The following is a 19,499-nucleotide window of genomic DNA, read 5'->3' on the forward strand; positions in this document are numbered from 1 at the left end:
TTAAACCCATTTCCACCTTTTTTTCCCTTCTCTTCCTCTTACTTTTTTTTCAAGTTTTTTTACGTTTTTCTCCTTTTCGCCTCTTTTCTGGGCGTATTATTCTTCTTTTTCTTCTTTTTTTTTCGTCTAATGCATACCGCATCAGTGCAGCAATGCTTATTCAATACCGCCAGCAGATGGAGACACTGGGGGATAATTTTCTAAGGATTTATACTGATTTTTCCTGTCTGAATTTGTCGCACAGAAAGTTGCAGGCCAAATATGTGTGACATTTCTGCGACTTTAGCTTCTAGAGCATTTTTACAACATTATACATAGGTGCTGAATACATAAAAAGCGACTGTTCAGCGACAGACAAGTCGCATCGGCTGAAAGTAGGCCAGAATGTCAGTCCATGTTGGAGCAGGTTTAGATACAGTCTAAAGTATAGATCTCAAAGTCTGTGCACAGAATTTAGCAAGGGCCTCGCACCTTCTGATGCATCAGGTAGGTGCACAATAGCATAGCCTAACCCTCTGTACTTTGGTCTATATTGATGCGGGACATAGACAGCCAGCTGATGACCAATCCATTAGTGCAATGGATGGCTGGAAGCATTTGTCTTTGCCTTTGCAATACCACAGAAGCAATGCATGGTCAATGTACAGCAATGACACACCTGTGTGAACAGCCAGGAGACCCCCCCCCCCCCCCCATGTTATGTTACATAGTTACATAGTTAGTACGGTCGAAAAAAGACATATGTCCATCAAGTTCAACCAGGGAATTAAGGGGTAGGGGTGTGGCGCGATATTGGGGAAGGGATGAGATTTTATATTTCTTCATAAGCATTAATCTTATTTTGTCAATTAGGAACATTCAGCACCCACCCGCTATCAAGGCAGCTGCCTATCATGTCATGCCCTACCTGCACAGGTGTGCTGGCTACTCAAATGATCCAATTAAGGAGGCCATTTAGTCAGCAGCAGCAGAAGTCCTGTGCCTGGACGCTCCAACAGCGGCCAGACACAAGCAGAAGCAGAAGCAGCAGAAGCAGCAGCAGCACCACCTTTTGTTTTTTGGCTGCAGCAGCAGCAAGGCCCACAGGGCTGGCTAGCTGGCTAGCCAGCAAGCAGGTAGCAATGAAAGTAGGAATCTTTCTTTTTAACCCTGTAAGGGGGTGGTGCACTGTACCCGAAGATACTGCCATATCGGGTCAATGCATAGGGCGACGGAAGCAAGCTTCGAAATCGGCCCCCGTTCTCAAAAATCCATTTAATATATGGTCCCCAGATAGGGGACGTATCAGATATTAAACTGATAAGAACAGATACTACACTTGATCTTAGCCAAAAGGCCGAGAAGCGATAACCGTGAAAGGGGCGGGCCCAACAAGGTGCCCTTCATGGGCACTATCACTGCTTGCTGTCAGGGAGGCTGCCAGACAATTTTCCATGCACACTCTGGGCTGGGGGGCAGTCAACCACCAGTACACACAGCAGAACCTAAACCCATACCATTATTGCTAAGCAGCAAGACAGGGGCCCATTGCACTCCCACGGGGCCTTTTTAAATGCAATCCATAACCCGGATTTGCCAGGAACCCTTCTTACTCCTCCTACTTGCATGTGACACTGGGCTTAGGATCTGCATAGGAAACACACACAAGCACACACCTACCTTTGTTGCCTGCAGATGCCTCCTTGGCTGTCCCCAAACGGTATCAAACCAACACCCACGGGAAGCTGTAAGCATAGAGGACATGCCTGCACCCCATTGGACTTACCTGTGTGGGTTAAACCCGGGTTATTTGACAACCTATGGCGGTGATGGTTCTGCTCAGGCAGAGCAGTGCTGATGCTCCTCATAAAGCTGTCGCTGCTGTGAAGGTTCTAGGTGACATCACAAATCCCTATGGTTACATACACAACAAAGCTGGGTTGTTGTTGTTTACACTCTGCAAGGCCTGTGGAAGTGAGTGACATCATAGCACTGTAGTTCTGAGGGTTCTAGATGGATGCAACAATCTCCTGTTGCTTCTATGAAGGCCATAATAGACGACATCACCAAACAGCTCCATAGTCACATACACAGCAAAGGAGAGATGTTGTTTACACCTAGTGATGTCAGTGGTATTGAGTGACATCACAGCACAGTGCTAAGGCTCCTGGGCCTGGACACAGCAGCGGCTGCAATATCTCAACGGAGAATACGTTTATATATATGTGTGTGTGTGTGTGCGCGTATATATATATATATATATATATATATATATATATATATATATTTCTCCGCCGAAATCACTTTTAAACCCATTTCCACCTTTTTTTCCCTTCTCTTCCTCTTACTTTTTTTTCACGTTTTTTTACGTTTTTCTCCTTTTCGCCTCTTTTCTGGGCGTATTATTCTTCTTTTTCTTCTTTTTTTTCGTCTAATGCATACCCCATCAGTGCAGCAATGCTTATTCAATACCGCCAGCAGATGGAGACACTGGGGGATAATTTTCTAAGGATTTATACTGATTTTTCCTGTCTGAATTTGTCGCACAGAAAGTTGCAGGCCAAATATGTGTGACATTTCTGCGACTTTAGCTTCTAGAGCATTTTTACAACATTATACATAGGTGCTGAATACATAAAAAGCGACTGTTCAGCGACAGACAAGTCGCATCGGCTGAAAGTAGGCCAGAATGTCAGTCCATGTTGGAGCAGGTTTAGATACAGTCTAAAGTATAGATCTCAAAGTCTGTGCACAGAATTTAGCAAGGGCCTCGCACCTTCTGATGCATCAGGTAGGTGCACAATAGCATAGCCTAACCCTCTGTACTTTGGTCTATATTGATGCGGGACATAGACAGCCAGCTGATGACCAATCCATTAGTGCAATGGATGGCTGGAAGCATTTGTCTTTGCCTTTGCAATACCACAGAAGCAATGCATGGTCAATGTACAGCAATGACACACCTGTGTGAACAGCCAGGAGACCCCCCCCCCCCCCCCCCCCCCATGTTATGTTACATAGTTACATAGTTAGTACGGTCGAAAAAAGACATATGTCCATCAAGTTCAACCAGGGAATTAAGGGGTAGGGGTGTGGCGCGATATTGGGGAAGGGATGAGATTTTATATTTCTTCATAAGCATTAATCTTATTTTGTCAATTAGGAACATTCAGCACCCACCCGCTATCAAGGCAGCTGCCTATGTTGTCATGCCCTACCTGCACAGGTGTGCTGGCTACTCAAATGATCCAATTAAGGAGGCCATTTAGTCAGCAGCAGCAGAAGTCCTGTGCCTGGACGCTCCAACAGCGGCCAGACACAAGCAGAAGCAGAAGCAGCAGAAGCAGCAGCAGCACCACCTTTTGTTTTTTGGCTGCAGCAGCAGCAAGGCCCACAGGGCTGGCTAGCTGGCTAGCCAGCAAGCAGGTAGCAATGAAAGTAGGAATCTTTCTTTTTAACCCTGTAAGGGGGTGGTGCACTGTACCCGAAGATACTGCCATATCGGGTCAATGCATAGGGCGACGGAAGCAAGCTTCGAAATCGGCCCCCGTTCTCAAAAATCCATTTAATATATGGTCCCCAGATAGGGGACGTATCAGATATTAAACTGATAAGAACAGATACTACACTTGATCTTAGCCAAAAGGCCGAGAAGCGATAACCGTGAAAGGGGCGGGCCCAACAAGGTGCCCTTCATGGGCACTATCACTGCTTGCTGTCAGGGAGGCTGCCAGACAATTTTCCATGCACACTCTGGGCTGGGGGGCAGTCAACCACCAGTACACACAGCAGAACCTAAACCCATACCATTATTGCTAAGCAGCAAGACAGGGGCCCATTGCACTCCCACGGGGCCTTTTTAAATGCAATCCATAACCCGGATTTGCCAGGAACCCTTCTTACTCCTCCTACTTGCATGTGACACTGGGCTTAGGATCTGCATAGGAAACACACACACAAGCACACACCTACCTTTGTTGCCTGCAGATGCCTCCTTGGCTGTCCCCAAACGGTATCAAACCAACACCCACGGGAAGCTGTAAGCATAGAGGACATGCCTGCACCCCATTGGACTTACCTGTGTGGGTTAAATCCGGGTTATTTGACAACCTATGGCGGTGATGGTTCTGCTCAGGCAGAGCAGTGCTGATGCTCCTCATAAAGCTGTCGCTGCTGTGAAGGTTCTAGGTGACATCACAAATCCCTATGGTTACATACACAACAAAGCTGGGTTGTTGTTGTTTACACTCTGCAAGGCCTGTGGAAGTGAGTGACATCATAGCACTGTAGTTCTGAGGGTTCTAGATGGATGCAACAATCTCCTGTTGCTTCTATGAAGGCCATAATAGACGACATCACCAAACAGCTCCATAGTCACATACACAGCAAAGGAGAGATGTTGTTTACACCTAGTGATGTCAGTGGTATTGAGTGACATCACAGCACAGTGCTAAGGCTCCTGGGCCTGGACACAGCAGCAGCTGCAATATCTCAACGGAGAATACGTTTATATATATGTGTGTGTGTGCGCGTATATATATATATATATATATATATATATATATATATATATATATATTTCTCCGCCGAAATCACTTTTAAACCCATTTCCACCTTTTTTTCCCTTCTCTTTCTCTTACTTTTTTTTCACGTTTTTTTAAGTTTTTCTCCTTTTCGCCTCTTTTCTGGGCGTATTATTCTTCTTTTTCTTCTTTTTTTTCGTCTAATGCATACCCCATCAGTGCAGCAATGCTTATTCAATACCGCCAGCAGATGGAGACACTGGGGGATAATTTTCTAAGGATTTATACTGATTTTTCCTGTCTGAATTTGTCGCACAGAAAGTTGCAGGCCAAATATGTGTGACATTTCTGCGACTTTAGCTTCTAGAGCATTTTTACAACATTATACATAGGTGCTGAATACATAAAAAGCGACTGTTCAGCGACAGACAAGTCGCATCGGCTGAAAGTAGGCCAGAATGTCAGTCCATGTTGGAGCAGGTTTAGATACAGTCTAAAGTATAGATCTCAAAGTCTGTGCACAGAATTTAGCAAGGGCCTCGCACCTTCTGATGCATCAGGTAGGTGCACAATAGCATAGCCTAACCCTCTGTACTTTGGTCTATATTGATGCGGGACATAGACAGCCAGCTGATGACCAATCCATTAGTGCAATGGATGGCTGGAAGCATTTGTCTTTGCCTTTGCAATACCACAGAAGCAATGCATGGTCAATGTACAGCAATGACACACCTGTGTGAACAGCCAGGAGACCCCCCCCCCCCCATGTTATGTTACATAGTTACATAGTTAGTACGGTCGAAAAAAGACATATGTCCATCAAGTTCAACCAGTGAATTAAGGGGTAGGGGTGTGGCGCGATATTGGGGAAGGGATGAGATTTTATATTTCTTCATAAGCATTAATCTTATTTTGTCAATTAGGAACATTCAGCACCCACCCGCTATCAAGGCAGCTGCCTATCATGTCATGCCCTACCTGCACAGGTGTGCTGGCTACTCAAATGATCCAATTAAGGAGGCCATTTAGTCAGCAGCAGCAGAAGTCCTGTGCCTGGACGCTCCAACAGCGGCCAGACACAAGCAGAAGCAGAAGCAGCAGAACCACCTTTTGTTTTTTGGCTGCAGCAGCAGCAAGGCCCACAGGGCTGGCTAGCTGGCTAGCCAGCAAGCAGGTAGCAATGAAAGTAGGAATCTTTCTTTTTAACCCTGTAAGGGGGTGGTGCACTGTACCCGAAGATACTGCCATATCGGGTCAATGCATAGGGCGACGGAAGCAAGCTTCGAAATCGGCCCCCGTTCTCAAAAATCCATTTAATATATGGTCCCCAGATAGGGGACGTATCAGATATTAAACTGATAAGAACAGATACTACACTTGATCTTAGCCAAAAGGCCGAGAAGCGATAACCGTGAAAGGGGCGGGCCCAACAAGGTGCCCTTCATGGGCACTATCACTGCTTGCTGTCAGGGAGGCTGCCAGACAATTTTCCATGCACACTCTGGGCTGGGGGCAGTCAACCACCAGTACACACAGCAGAACCTAAACCCATACCATTATTGCTAAGCAGCAAGACAGGGGCCCATTGCACTCCCACGGGGCCTTTTTAAATGCAATCCATAACCCGGATTTGCCAGGAACCCTTCTTACTCCTCCTACTTGCATGTGACACTGGGCTTAGGATCTGCATAGGAAACACACACACAAGCACACACCTACCTTTGTTGCCTGCAGATGCCTCCTTGGCTGTCCCCAAACGGTATCAAACCAACACCCACGGGAAGCTGTAAGCATAGAGGACATGCCTGCACCCCATTGGACTTACCTGTGTGGGTTAAACCCGGGTTATTTGACAACCTATGGCGGTGATGGTTCTGCTCAGGCAGAGCAGTGCTGATGCTCCTCATAAAGCTGTCGCTGCTGTGAAGGTTCTAGGTGACATCACAAATCCCTATGGTTACATACACAACAAAGCTGGGTTGTTGTTGTTTACACTCTGCAAGGCCTGTGGAAGTGAGTGACATCATAGCACTGTAGTTCTGAGGGTTCTAGATGGATGCAACAATCTCCTGTTGCTTCTATGAAGGCCATAATAGACGACATCACCAAACAGCTCCATAGTCACATACACAGCAAAGGAGAGATGTTGTTTACACCTAGTGATGTCAGTGGTATTGAGTGACATCACAGCACAGTGCTAAGGCTCCTGGGCCTGGACACAGCAGCGGCTGCAATATCTCAACGGAGAATACGTTTATATATATGTGTGTGTGTGCGCGTATATATATATATATATATATATATATATATATATATATATTTCTCCGCCGAAATCACTTTTAAACCCATTTCCACCTTTTTTTCCCTTCTCTTCCTCTTACTTTTTTTTCACGTTTTTTTACGTTTTTCTCCTTTTCGCCTCTTTTCTGGGCGTATTATTCTTCTTTTTCTTCTTTTTTTTCGTCTAATGCATACCCCATCAGTGCAGCAATGCTTATTCAATACCGCCAGCAGATGGAGACACTGGGGGATAATTTTCTAAGGATTTATACTGATTTTTCCTGTCTGAATTTGTCGCACAGAAAGTTGCAGGCCAAATATGTGTGACATTTCTGCGACTTTAGCTTCTAGAGCATTTTTACAACATTATACATAGGTGCTGAATACATAAAAAGCGACTGTTCAGCGGCAGACAAGTCGCATCGGCTGAAAGTAGGCCAGAATGTCAGTCCATGTTGGAGCAGGTTTAGATACAGTCTAAAGTATAGATCTCAAAGTCTGTGCACAGAATTTAGCAAGGGCCTCGCACCTTCTGATGCATCAGGTAGGTGCACAATAGCATAGCCCAACCCTCTGTACTTTGGTCTATATTGATGCGGGACATAGACAGCCAGCTGATGACCAATCCATTAGTGCAATGGATGGCTGGAAGCATTTGTCTTTGCCTTTGCAATACCACAGAAGCAATGCATGGTCAATGTACAGCAATGACACACCTGTGTGAACAGCCAGGAGACCCCCCCCCCCCCCCCCATGTTATGTTACATAGTTACATAGTTAGTACGGTCGAAAAAAGACATATGTCCATCAAGTTCAACCAGGGAATTAAGGGGTAGGGGTGTGGCGCGATATTGGGGAAGGGATGAGATTTTATATTTCTTCATAAGCATTAATCTTATTTTGTCAATTAGGAACATTCAGCACCCACCCGCTATCAAGGCAGCTGCCTATCATGTCATGCCCTACCTGCACAGGTGTGCTGGCTACTCAAATGATCCAATTAAGGAGGCCATTTAGTCAGCAGCAGCAGAAGTCCTGTGCCTGGACGCTCCAACAGCGGCCAGACACAAGCAGAAGCAGAAGCAGCAGCAGCACCACCTTTTGTTTTTTGGCTGCAGCAGCAGCAAGGCCCACAGGGCTGGCTAGCTGGCTAGCCAGCAAGCAGGTAGCAATGAAAGTAGGAATCTTTCTTTTTAACCCTGTAAGGGGGTGGTGCACTGTACCCGAAGATACTGCCATATCGGGTCAATGCATAGGGCGACGGAAGCAAGCTTCGAAATCGGCCCCCGTTCTCAAAAATCCATTTAATATATGGTCCCCAGATAGGGGACGTATCAGATATTAAACTGATAAGAACAGATACTACACTTGATCTTAGCCAAAAGGCCGAGAAGCGATAACCGTGAAAGGGGCGGGCCCAACAAGGTGCCCTTCATGGGCACTATCACTGCTTGCTGTCAGGGAGGCTGCCAGACAATTTTCCATGCACACTCTGGGCTGGGGGGCAGTCAACCACCAGTACACACAGCAGAACCTAAACCCATACCATTATTGCTAAGCAGCAAGACAGGGGCCCATTGCACTCCCACGGGGCCTTTTTAAATGCAATCCATAACCCGGATTTGCCAGGAACCCTTCTTACTCCTCCTACTTGCATGTGACACTGGGCTTAGGATCTGCATAGGAAACACACACACAAGCACACACCTACCTTTGTTGCCTGCAGATGCCTCCTTGGCTGTCCCCAAACGGTATCAAACCAACACCCACGGGAAGCTGTAAGCATAGAGGACATGCCTGCACCCCATTGGACTTACCTGTGTGGGTTAAACCCGGGTTATTTGACAACCTATGGCGGTGATGGTTCTGCTCAGGCAGAGCAGTGCTGATGCTCCTCATAAAGCTGTCGCTGCTGTGAAGGTTCTAGGTGACATCACAAATCCCTATGGTTACATACACAACAAAGCTGGGTTGTTGTTGTTTACACTCTGCAAGGCCTGTGGAAGTGAGTGACATCATAGCACTGTAGTTCTGAGGGTTCTAGATGGATGCAACAATCTCCTGTTGCTTCTATGAAGGCCATAATAGACGACATCACCAAACAGCTCCATAGTCACATACACAGCAAAGGAGAGATGTTGTTTACACCTAGTGATGTCAGTGGTATTGAGTGACATCACAGCACAGTGCTAAGGCTCCTGGGCCTGGACACAGCAGCGGCTGCAATATCTCAACGGAGAATACGTTTATATATATGTGTGTGTGTGCGCGTATATATATATATATATATATATATATATATATATATATATATATATTTCTCCGCCGAAATCACTTTTAAACCCATTTCCACCTTTTTTTCCCTTCTCTTCCTCTTACTTTTTTTTCACGTTTTTTTACGTTTTTCTCCTTTTCGCCTCTTTTCTGGGCGTATTATTCTTCTTTTTCTTCTTTTTTTTCGTCTAATGCATACCCCATCAGTGCAGCAATGCTTATTCAATACCGCCAGCAGATGGAGACACTGGGGGATAATTTTCTAAGGATTTATACTGATTTTTCCTGTCTGAATTTGTCGCACAGAAAGTTGCAGGCCAAATATGTGTGACATTTCTGCGACTTTAGCTTCTAGAGCATTTTTACAACATTATACATAGGTGCTAAATACATAAAAAGCGACTGTTCAGCGGCAGACAAGTCGCATCGGCTGAAAGTAGGCCAGAATGTCAGTCCATGTTGGAGCAGGTTTAGATACAGTCTAAAGTATAGATCTCAAAGTCTGTGCACAGAATTTAGCAAGGGCCTCGCACCTTCTGATGCATCAGGTAGGTGCACAATAGCATAGCCCAACCCTCTGTACTTTGGTCTATATTGATGCGGGACATAGACAGCCAGCTGATGACCAATCCATTAGTGCAATGGATGGCTGGAAGCATTTGTCTTTGCCTTTGCAATACCACAGAAGCAATGCATGGTCAATGTACAGCAATGACACACCTGTGTGAACAGCCAGGAGACCCCCCCCCCCCCCCCATGTTATGTTACATAGTTACATAGTTAGTACGGTCGAAAAAAGACATATGTCCATCAAGTTCAACCAGGGAATTAAGGGGTAGGGGTGTGGCGCGATATTGGGGAAGGGATGAGATTTTATATTTCTTCATAAGCATTAATCTTATTTTGTCAATTAGGAACATTCAGCACCCACCCGCTATCAAGGCAGCTGCCTATCATGTCATGCCCTACCTGCACAGGTGTGCTGGCTACTCAAATGATCCAATTAAGGAGGCCATTTAGTCAGCAGCAGCAGAAGTCCTGTGCCTGGACGCTCCAACAGCGGCCAGACACAAGCAGAAGCAGAAGCAGCAGAAGCAGCAGCAGCACCACCTTTTGTTTTTTGGCTGCAGCAGCAGCAAGGCCCACAGGGCTGGCTAGCTGGCTAGCCAGCAAGCAGGTAGCAATGAAAGTAGGAATCTTTCTTTTTAACCCTGTAAGGGGGTGGTGCACTGTACCCGAAGATACTGCCATATCGGGTCAATGCATAGGGCGACGGAAGCAAGCTTCGAAATCGGCCCCCGTTCTCAAAAATCCATTTAATATATGGTCCCCAGATAGGGGACGTATCAGATATTAAACTGATAAGAACAGATACTACACTTGATCTTAGCCAAAAGGCCGAGAAGCGATAACCGTGAAAGGGGCGGGCCCAACAAGGTGCCCTTCATGGGCACTATCACTGCTTGCTGTCAGGGAGGCTGCCAGACAATTTTCCATGCACACTCTGGGCTGGGGGGCAGTCAACCACCAGTACACACAGCAGAACCTAAACCCATACCATTATTGCTAAGCAGCAAGACAGGGGCCCATTGCACTCCCACGGGGCCTTTTTAAATGCAATCCATAACCCGGATTTGCCAGGAACCCTTCTTACTCCTCCTACTTGCATGTGACACTGGGCTTAGGATCTGCATAGGAAACACACACACAAGCACACACCTACCTTTGTTGCCTGCAGATGCCTCCTTGGCTGTCCCCAAACGGTATCAAACCAACACCCACGGGAAGCTGTAAGCATAGAGGACATGCCTGCACCCCATTGGACTTACCTGTGTGGGTTAAACCCGGGTTATTTGACAACCTATGGCGGTGATGGTTCTGCTCAGGCAGAGCAGTGCTGATGCTCCTCATAAAGCTGTCGCTGCTGTGAAGGTTCTAGGTGACATCACAAATCCCTATGGTTACATACACAACAAAGCTGGGTTGTTGTTGTTTACACTCTGCAAGGCCTGTGGAAGTGAGTGACATCATAGCACTGTAGTTCTGAGGGTTCTAGATGGATGCAACAATCTCCTGTTGCTTCTATGAAGGCCATAATAGACGACATCACCAAACAGCTCCATAGTCACATACACAGCAAAGGAGAGATGTTGTTTACACCTAGTGATGTCAGTGATATTGAGTGACATCACAGCACAGTGCTAAGGCTCCTGGGCCTGGACACAGCAGCGGCTGCAATATCTCAACGGAGAATACGTTTATATATATGTGTGTGTGTGCGCGTATATATATATATATATATATATATATATATATATATATATATATATATTTCTCCGCCGAAATCACTTTTAAACCCATTTCCACCTTTTTTTCCCTTCTCTTCCTTACTTTTTTTTCACGTTTTTTTACGTTTTTCTCCTTTTCGCCTCTTTTCTGGGCGTATTATTCTTCTTTTTCTTCTTTTTTTTCGTCTAATGCATACCCCATCAGTGCAGCAATGCTTATTCAATACCGCCAGCAGATGGAGACACTGGGGGATAATTTTCTAAGGATTTATACTGATTTTTCCTGTCTGAATTTGTCGCACAGAAAGTTGCAGGCCAAATATGTGTGACATTTCTGCGACTTTAGCTTCTAGAGCATTTTTACAACATTATACATAGGTGCTGAATACATAAAAAGCGACTGTTCAGCGACAGACAAGTCGCATCGGCTGAAAGTAGGCCAGAATGTCAGTCCATGTTGGAGCAGGTTTAGATACAGTCTAAAGTATAGATCTCAAAGTCTGTGCACAGAATTTAGCAAGGGCCTCGCACCTTCTGATGCATCAGGTAGGTGCACAATAGCATAGCCTAACCCTCTGTACTTTGGTCTATATTGATGCGGGACATAGACAGCCAGCTGATGACCAATCCATTAGTGCAATGGATGGCTGGAAGCATTTGTCTTTGCCTTTGCAATACCACAGAAGCAATGCATGGTCAATGTACAGCAATGACACACCTGTGTGAACAGCCAGGAGACCCCCCCCCCCCCCCATGTTATGTTACATAGTTACATAGTTAGTACGGTCGAAAAAAGACATATGTCCATCAAGTTCAACCAGGGAATTAAGGGGTAGGGGTGTGGCGCGATATTGGGGAAGGGATGAGATTTTATATTTCTTCATAAGCATTAATCTTATTTTGTCAATTAGGAACATTCAGCACCCACCCGCTATCAAGGCAGCTGCCTATCATGTCATGCCCTACCTGCACAGGTGTGCTGGCTACTCAAATGATCCAATTAAGGAGGCCATTTAGTCAGCAGCAGCAGAAGTCCTGTGCCTGGACGCTCCAACAGCGGCCAGACACAAGCAGAAGCAGAAGCAGCAGAAGCAGCAGCAGCACCACCTTTTGTTTTTTGGCTGCAGCAGCAGCAAGGCCCACAGGGCTGGCTAGCTGGCTAGCCAGCAAGCAGGTAGCAATGAAAGTAGGAATCTTTCTTTTTAACCCTGTAAGGGGGTGGTGCACTGTACCCGAAGATACTGCCATATCGGGTCAATGCATAGGGCGACGGAAGCAAGCTTCGAAATCGGCCCCCGTTCTCAAAAATCCATTTAATATATGGTCCCCAGATAGGGGACGTATCAGATATTAAACTGATAAGAACAGATTTTTTTTTTTTTTTTTTTTTTTTTTTTTTATCTAAAGCCGAGGAACGTGCTTTCGATTCACCCAAAGTGCAAGAAAAAGTGCAAACGTGTTACACTAAAAAAACGTGCACAAAGGATGCGGTCTATCGCAAGCCCTTCTCCGATAGGAGAGAGGCCCCCCAACAAACCTTACCCTTCGCCTCCGGACCAAAAGGTACCTGCGAGGTTCCAGGTTCGATGTCCCTTTTCGCCGAAGCTACTAGGGGACCACAAATGCTCCCGGCATCCCCCTTGGCGTTAGCCAAGGTATCTGCCCGCAGAGCCGATTACGGTAGGTACCCTGCCAAAGCAGGAGTACCCGGGGTGTTTGCAGGGAGGTGCGGAACCTAATGGCCACACACACCTCCCCTAGACCGCCAGGAGGGACACCCAGAAGGGCTACCGCATCCTGACAAATCCTGTGAACACACAACACACAAAAAGTGACACAGTGAGACAAAAAAGAAATAAATAAGTGAATGTGTGCAGATATACTGCCCGGACATCCGGCCGGATCTATAAAAATTTCTCTGATCCTAGCCAGAAGGCCGGGAATCAAGAGGTGAGTGCCACAAGGTGAAGAGATTATGGTGCCCGTGCTTCAACTCAGTGAGTCTATTCTCCCAGTGAGTTTCGGCACCTCGGGGTCACCACTCCCCGAGGCACAAAAGTACCTCGGCTCTAGACCCTCTCAGCCTCATGGCGAGACCCGGAGGGAACAGGTCACATCGGGGCAGCCGTCGAGCTGATTCCTCAGAACCAGCCCCGGAAAGCCCTGGTACACCTGCATCCTCCATGCAGCACCCATCCCCACCAGCGTGAAAACTGATAAGAACAGATACTACACTTGATCTTAGCCAAAAGGCCGAGAAGCGATAACCGTGAAAGGGGCGGGCCCAACAAGGTGCCCTTCATGGGCACTATCACTGCTTGCTGTCAGGGAGGCTGCCAGACAATTTTCCATGCACACTCTGGGCTGGGGGGCAGTCAACCACCAGTACACACAGCAGAACCTAAACCCATACCATTATTGCTAAGCAGCAAGACAGGGGCCCATTGCACTCCCACGGGGCCTTTTTAAATGCAATCCATAACCCGGATTTGCCAGGAACCCTTCTTACTCCTCCTACTTGCATGTGACACTGGGCTTAGGATCTGCATAGGAAACACACACACAAGCACACACCTACCTTTGTTGCCTGCAGATGCCTCCTTGGCTGTCCCCAAACGGTATCAAACCAACACCCACGGGAAGCTGTAAGCATAGAGGACATGCCTGCACCCCATTGGACTTACCTGTGTGGGTTAAACCCGGGTTATTTGACAACCTATGGCGGTGATGGTTCTGCTCAGGCAGAGCAGTGCTGATGCTCCTCATAAAGCTGTCGCTGCTGTGAAGGTTCTAGGTGACATCACAAATCCCTATGGTTACATACACAACAAAGCTGGGTTGTTGTTGTTTACACTCTGCAAGGCCTGTGGAAGTGAGTGACATCATAGCACTGTAGTTCTGAGGGTTCTAGATGGATGCAACAATCTCCTGTTGCTTCTATGAAGGCCATAATAGACGACATCACCAAACAGCTCCATAGTCACATACACAGCAAAGGAGAGATGTTGTTTACACCTAGTGATGTCAGTGATATTGAGTGACATCACAGCACAGTGCTAAGGCTCCTGGGCCTGGACACAGCAGCGGCTGCAATATCTCAACGGAGAATACGTTTATATATATGTGTGTGTGTGCGCGTATATATATATATATATATATATATATATATATATATATATATATATATTTCTCCGCCGAAATCACTTTTAAACCCATTTCCACCTTTTTTTCCCTTCTCTTCCTCTTACTTTTTTTTCACGTTTTTTTACGTTTTTCTCCTTTTCGCCTCTTTTCTGGGCGTATTATTCTTCTTTTTCTTCTTTTTTTTCGTCTAATGCATACCCCATCAGTGCAGCAATGCTTATTCAATACCGCCAGCAGATGGAGACACTGGGGGATAATTTTCTAAGGATTTATACTGATTTTTCCTGTCTGAATTTGTCGCACAGAAAGTTGCAGGCCAAATATGTGTGACATTTCTGCGACTTTAGCTTCTAGAGCATTTTTACAACATTATACATAGGTGCTGAATACATAAAAAGCGACTGTTCAGCGACAGACAAGTCGCATCGGCTGAAAGTAGGCCAGAATGTCAGTCCATGTTGGAGCAGGTTTAGATACAGTCTAAAGTATAGATCTCAAAGTCTGTGCACAGAATTTAGCAAGGGCCTCGCACCTTCTGATGCATCAGGTAGGTGCACAATAGCATAGCCTAACCCTCTGTACTTTGGTCTATATTGATGCGGGACATAGACAGCCAGCTGATGACCAATCCATTAGTGCAATGGATGGCTGGAAGCATTTGTCTTTGCCTTTGCAATACCACAGAAGCAATGCATGGTCAATGTACAGCAATGACACACCTGTGTGAACAGCCAGGAGACCCCCCCCCCCCCATGTTATGTTACATAGTTACATAGTTAGTACGGTCGAAAAAAGACATATGTCCATCAAGTTCAACCAGGGAATTAAGGGGTAGGGGTGTGGCGCGATATTGGGGAAGGGATGAGATTTTATATTTCTTCATAAGCATTAATCTTATTTTGTCAATTAGGAACATTCAGCACCCACCCGCTATCAAGGCAGCTGCCTATCATGTCATGCCCTACCTGCACAGGTGTGCTGGCTACTCAAATGATCCAATTAAGGAGGCCATTTAGTCAGCAGCAGCAGAAGTCCTGTGCCTGGACGCTCCAACAGCGGCCAGACACAAGCAGAAGCAGCAGAAGCAGCAGCAGCACCACCTTTTGTTTTTTGGCTGCAGCAGCAGCAAGGCCCACAGGGCTGGCTAGCTGGCTAGCCAGCAAGCAGGTAGCAATGAAAGTAGGAATCTTTCTTTTTAACCCTGTAAGGGGGTGGTGCACTGTACCCGAAGATACTGCCATATCGGGTCAATGCATAGGGCGACGGAAGCAAGCTTCGAAATCGGCCCCCGTTCTCAAAAATCCATTTAATATATGGTCCCCAGATAGGGGACGTATCAGATATTAAACTGATAAGAACAGATACTACACTTGATCTTAGCCAAAAGGCCGAGAAGCGATAACCGTGAAAGGGGCGGGCCCAACAAGGTGCCCTTCATGGGCACTATCACTGCTTGCTGTCAGGGAGGCTGCCAGACAATTTTCCATGCACACTCTGGGCTGGGGGGCAGTCAACCACCAGTACACACAGCAGAACCTAAACCCATACCATTATTGCTAAGCAGCAAGACAGGGGCCCATTGCACTCCCACGGGGCCTTTTTAAATGCAATCCATAACCCGGATTTGCCAGGAACCCTTCTTACTCCTCCTACTTGCATGTGACACTGGGCTTAGGATCTGCATAGGAAACACACACACAAGCACACACCTACCTTTGTTGCCTGCAGATGCCTCCTTGGCTGTCCCCAAACGGTATCAAACCAACACCCACGGGAAGCTGTAAGCATAGAGGACATGCCTGCACCCCATTGGACTTACCTGTGTGGGTTAAACCCGGGTTATTTGACAACCTATGGCGGTGATGGTTCTGCTCAGGCAGAGCAGTGCTGATGCTCCTCATAAAGCTGTCGCTGCTGTGAAGGTTCTAGGTGACATCACAAATCCCTATGGTTACATACACAACAAAGCTGGGTTGTTGTTGTTTACACTCTGCAAGGCCTGTGGAAGTGAGTGACATCATAGCACTGTAGTTCTGAGGGTTCTAGATGGATGCAACAATCTCCTGTTGCTTCTATGAAGGCCATAATAGACGACATCACCAAACAGCTCCATAGTCACATACACAGCAAAGGAGAGATGTTGTTTACACCTAGTGATGTCAGTGGTATTGAGTGACATCACAGCACAGTGCTAAGGCTCCTGGGCCTGGACACAGCAGCGGCTGCAATATCTCAACGGAGAATACGTTTATATATATGTGTGTGTGTGCGCGTATATATATATATATATATATATATATATATATATATATATATATATTTCTCCGCCGAAATCACTTTTAAACCCATTTCCACCTTTTTTTCCCTTCTCTTCCTCTTACTTTTTTTTCACGTTTTTTTACGTTTTTCTCCTTTTCGCCTCTTTTCTGGGCGTATTATTCTTCTTTTTCTTCTTTTTTTTCGTCTAATGCATACCCCATCAGTGCAGCAATGCTTATTCAATACCGCCAGCAGATGGAGACACTGGGGGATAATTTTCTAAGGATTTATACTGATTTTTCCTGTCTGAATTTGTCGCACAGAAAGTTGCAGGCCAAATATGTGTGACATTTCTGCGACTTTAGCTTCTAGAGCATTTTTACAACATTATACATAGGTGCTGAATACATAAAAAGCGACTGTTCAGCGACAGACAAGTCGCATCGGCTGAAAGTAGGCCAGAATGTCAGTCCATGTTGGAGCAGGTTTAGATACAGTCTAAAGTATAGATCTCAAAGTCTGTGCACAGAATTTAGCAAGGGCCTCGCACCTTCTGATGCATCAGGTAGGTGCACAATAGCATAGCCTAACCCTCTGTACTTTGGTCTATATTGATGTGGGACATAGACAGCCAGCTGATGACCAATCCATTAGTGCAATGGATGGCTGGAAGCATTTGTCTTTGCCTTTGCAATACCACAGAAGCAATGCATGGTCAATGTACAGCAATGACACACCTGTGTGAACAGCCAGGAGACCCCCCCCCCCCCCCCATGTTATGTTACATAGTTACATAGTTAGTACGGTCGAAAAAAGACATATGTCCATCAAGTTCAACCAGGGAATTAAGGGGTAGGGGTGTGGCGCGATATTGGGGAAGGGATGAGATTTTATATTTCTTCATAAGCATTAATCTTATTTTGTCAATTAGGAACATTCAGCACCCACCCGCTATCAAGGCAGCTGCCTATCATGTCATGCCCTACCTGCACAGGTGTGCTGGCTACTCAAATGATCCAATTAAGGAGGCCATTTAGTCAGCAGCAGCAGAAGTCCTGTGCCTGGACGCTCCAACAGCGGCCAGACACAAGCAGAAGCAGAAGCAGCAGAAGCAGCAGCAGCACCACCTTTTGTTTTTTGGCTGCAGCAGCAGCAAGGCCCACAGGGCTGGCTAGCTGGCTAGCCAGCAAGCAGGTAGCAATGAAAGTAGGAATCTTTCTTTTTAACCCTGTAAGGGGGTGGTGCACTGTACCCGAAGATACTGCCATATCGGGTCAATGCATAGGGCGACGGAAGCAAGCTTCGAAATCGGCCCCCGTTCTCAAAAATCCATTTAATATATGGTCCCCAGAAAGGGGACGTATCAGATATTAAACTGATAAGAACAGATTTTTTTTTTTTTTTTTTTTTATCTAAAGCCGAGGAACGTGCTTTCGATTCACCCAAAGTGCAAGAAAAAGTGCAAACGTGTTACACAAAAAAAAACGTGCACAAAGGATGCGGTCTATCGCAAGCCCTTCTCCGATAGGAGAGAGGCCCCCCAACAAACCTTACCCTTCGCCTCCGGACCAAAAGGTACCTGCGAGGTTCCAGGTTCGATGTCCCTTTTTGCCGAAGCTACTAGGGGACCACAAATGCTCCCGGCATCCCCCTTGGCGTCAGCCAAGGTATCTGCCCGCAGAGCCGATTACGGTAGGTACCCTGCCAAAGCAGGAGTACCCGGGGTGTTTGCAGGGAGGTGTGGAACCTAATGGCCACACACACCTCCCCTAGACCGCCAGGAGGGACACCCAGAAGGGCTACCGCATCCTGACAAATCCTGTGAACACACAACACGCAAAAAGTGACACAGTGAGACAAAAAAGAAATAAATAAGTGAATGTGTGCAGATATACTGCCCGGACATTCGGCCGGATCTATAAAAATTTCTCTGATCCTAGCCAGAAGGCCGGGAATCAAGAGGTGAGTGCCACAAGGTGAAGAGATTATGGTGCCCGTGCGTCAACTCAGTGAGTCTATTCTCCCAGTGAGTTTCGGCACCTCGGGGTCACCACTCCCCGAGGCACAAAAGTACCTCGGCTCTAGACCCTCTCAGCCTCATGGCGAGACCCGGAGGGAACAGGTCACATCGGGGCAGCCGTCGAGCTGATTCCTCAGAACCAGCCCCGGAAAGCCCTGGTACACCTGCATCCTCCATGCAGCACCCATCACCACCAGCATGAAAACTGATAAGAACAGATACTACACTTGATCTTAGCCAAAAGGCCGAGAAGCGATAACCGTGAAAGGGGCGGGCCCAACAAGGTGCCCTTCATGGGCACTATCACTGCTTGCTGTCAGGGAGGCTGCCAGACAATTTTCCATGCACACTCTGGGCTGGGGGGCAGTCAACCACCAGTACACACAGCAGAACCTAAACCCATACCATTATTGCTAAGCAGCAAGACAGGGGCCCATTGCACTCCCACGGGGCCTTTTTAAATGCAATCCATAACCCGGATTTGCCAGGAACCCTTCTTACTCCTCCTACTTGCATGTGACACTGGGCTTAGGATCTGCATAGGAAACACACACACAAGCACACACCTACCTTTGTTGCCTGCAGATGCCTCCTTGGCTGTCCCCAAACGGTATCAAACCAACACCCACGGGAAGCTGTAAGCATAGAGGACATGCCTGCACCCCATTGGACTTACCTGTGTGGGTTAAACCCGGGTTATTTGACAACCTATGGCGGTGATGGTTCTGCTCA

At 46.7% G+C, this 19,499-nt stretch overlaps 8 non-coding genes and 2 pseudogenes across 8 annotated transcripts; all 10 read right to left on the reverse strand.

Annotated features, from left to right (window-relative positions):
- Positions 1-1,157: 1,157 nt before the first annotated feature.
- On the reverse strand, positions 1,158-1,348 carry LOC130344733 (U2 spliceosomal RNA). Its single transcript, XR_008883573.1, has one exon. It is a non-coding gene; the product is annotated as a U2 spliceosomal RNA (small nuclear RNA).
- A 2,099-nt stretch (positions 1,349-3,447) lies between these two features.
- Positions 3,448-3,638, reverse strand: LOC130344734 (U2 spliceosomal RNA). The gene has a single exon (XR_008883574.1). It is a non-coding gene; the product is annotated as a U2 spliceosomal RNA (small nuclear RNA).
- A 2,080-nt stretch (positions 3,639-5,718) lies between these two features.
- LOC130344735 (U2 spliceosomal RNA) lies at positions 5,719-5,909 on the reverse strand. The gene has a single exon (XR_008883575.1). It is a non-coding gene; the product is annotated as a U2 spliceosomal RNA (small nuclear RNA).
- Positions 5,910-7,989: 2,080 nt separating this feature from the next.
- Positions 7,990-8,180, reverse strand: LOC130344736 (U2 spliceosomal RNA). The gene has a single exon (XR_008883576.1). It is a non-coding gene; the product is annotated as a U2 spliceosomal RNA (small nuclear RNA).
- A 2,095-nt stretch (positions 8,181-10,275) lies between these two features.
- Positions 10,276-10,466, reverse strand: LOC130344737 (U2 spliceosomal RNA). Its single transcript, XR_008883577.1, has one exon. It is a non-coding gene; the product is annotated as a U2 spliceosomal RNA (small nuclear RNA).
- Positions 10,467-12,560: 2,094 nt separating this feature from the next.
- Positions 12,561-12,756, reverse strand: LOC130344698 (U2 spliceosomal RNA). The gene has a single exon (XR_008883554.1). It is a non-coding gene; the product is annotated as a U2 spliceosomal RNA (small nuclear RNA).
- Positions 12,757-13,449: 693 nt separating this feature from the next.
- Positions 13,450-13,609, reverse strand: LOC130344709 (U2 spliceosomal RNA; annotated as a pseudogene).
- Positions 13,610-15,697: 2,088 nt separating this feature from the next.
- Positions 15,698-15,888, reverse strand: LOC130344738 (U2 spliceosomal RNA). The gene has a single exon (XR_008883578.1). It is a non-coding gene; the product is annotated as a U2 spliceosomal RNA (small nuclear RNA).
- A 2,095-nt stretch (positions 15,889-17,983) lies between these two features.
- LOC130344700 (U2 spliceosomal RNA) lies at positions 17,984-18,170 on the reverse strand. The gene has a single exon (XR_008883556.1). It is a non-coding gene; the product is annotated as a U2 spliceosomal RNA (small nuclear RNA).
- Positions 18,171-18,914: 744 nt separating this feature from the next.
- Positions 18,915-19,024, reverse strand: LOC130344704 (U2 spliceosomal RNA; annotated as a pseudogene).
- Between the last annotated feature and the right edge of the window lie 475 nt (positions 19,025-19,499).

Source organism: Hyla sarda, unplaced genomic scaffold (assembly GCF_029499605.1).
Source record: "Hyla sarda isolate aHylSar1 unplaced genomic scaffold, aHylSar1.hap1 scaffold_733, whole genome shotgun sequence".
Classification (NCBI taxonomy): Eukaryota; Metazoa; Chordata; class Amphibia; order Anura; family Hylidae; genus Hyla; species Hyla sarda.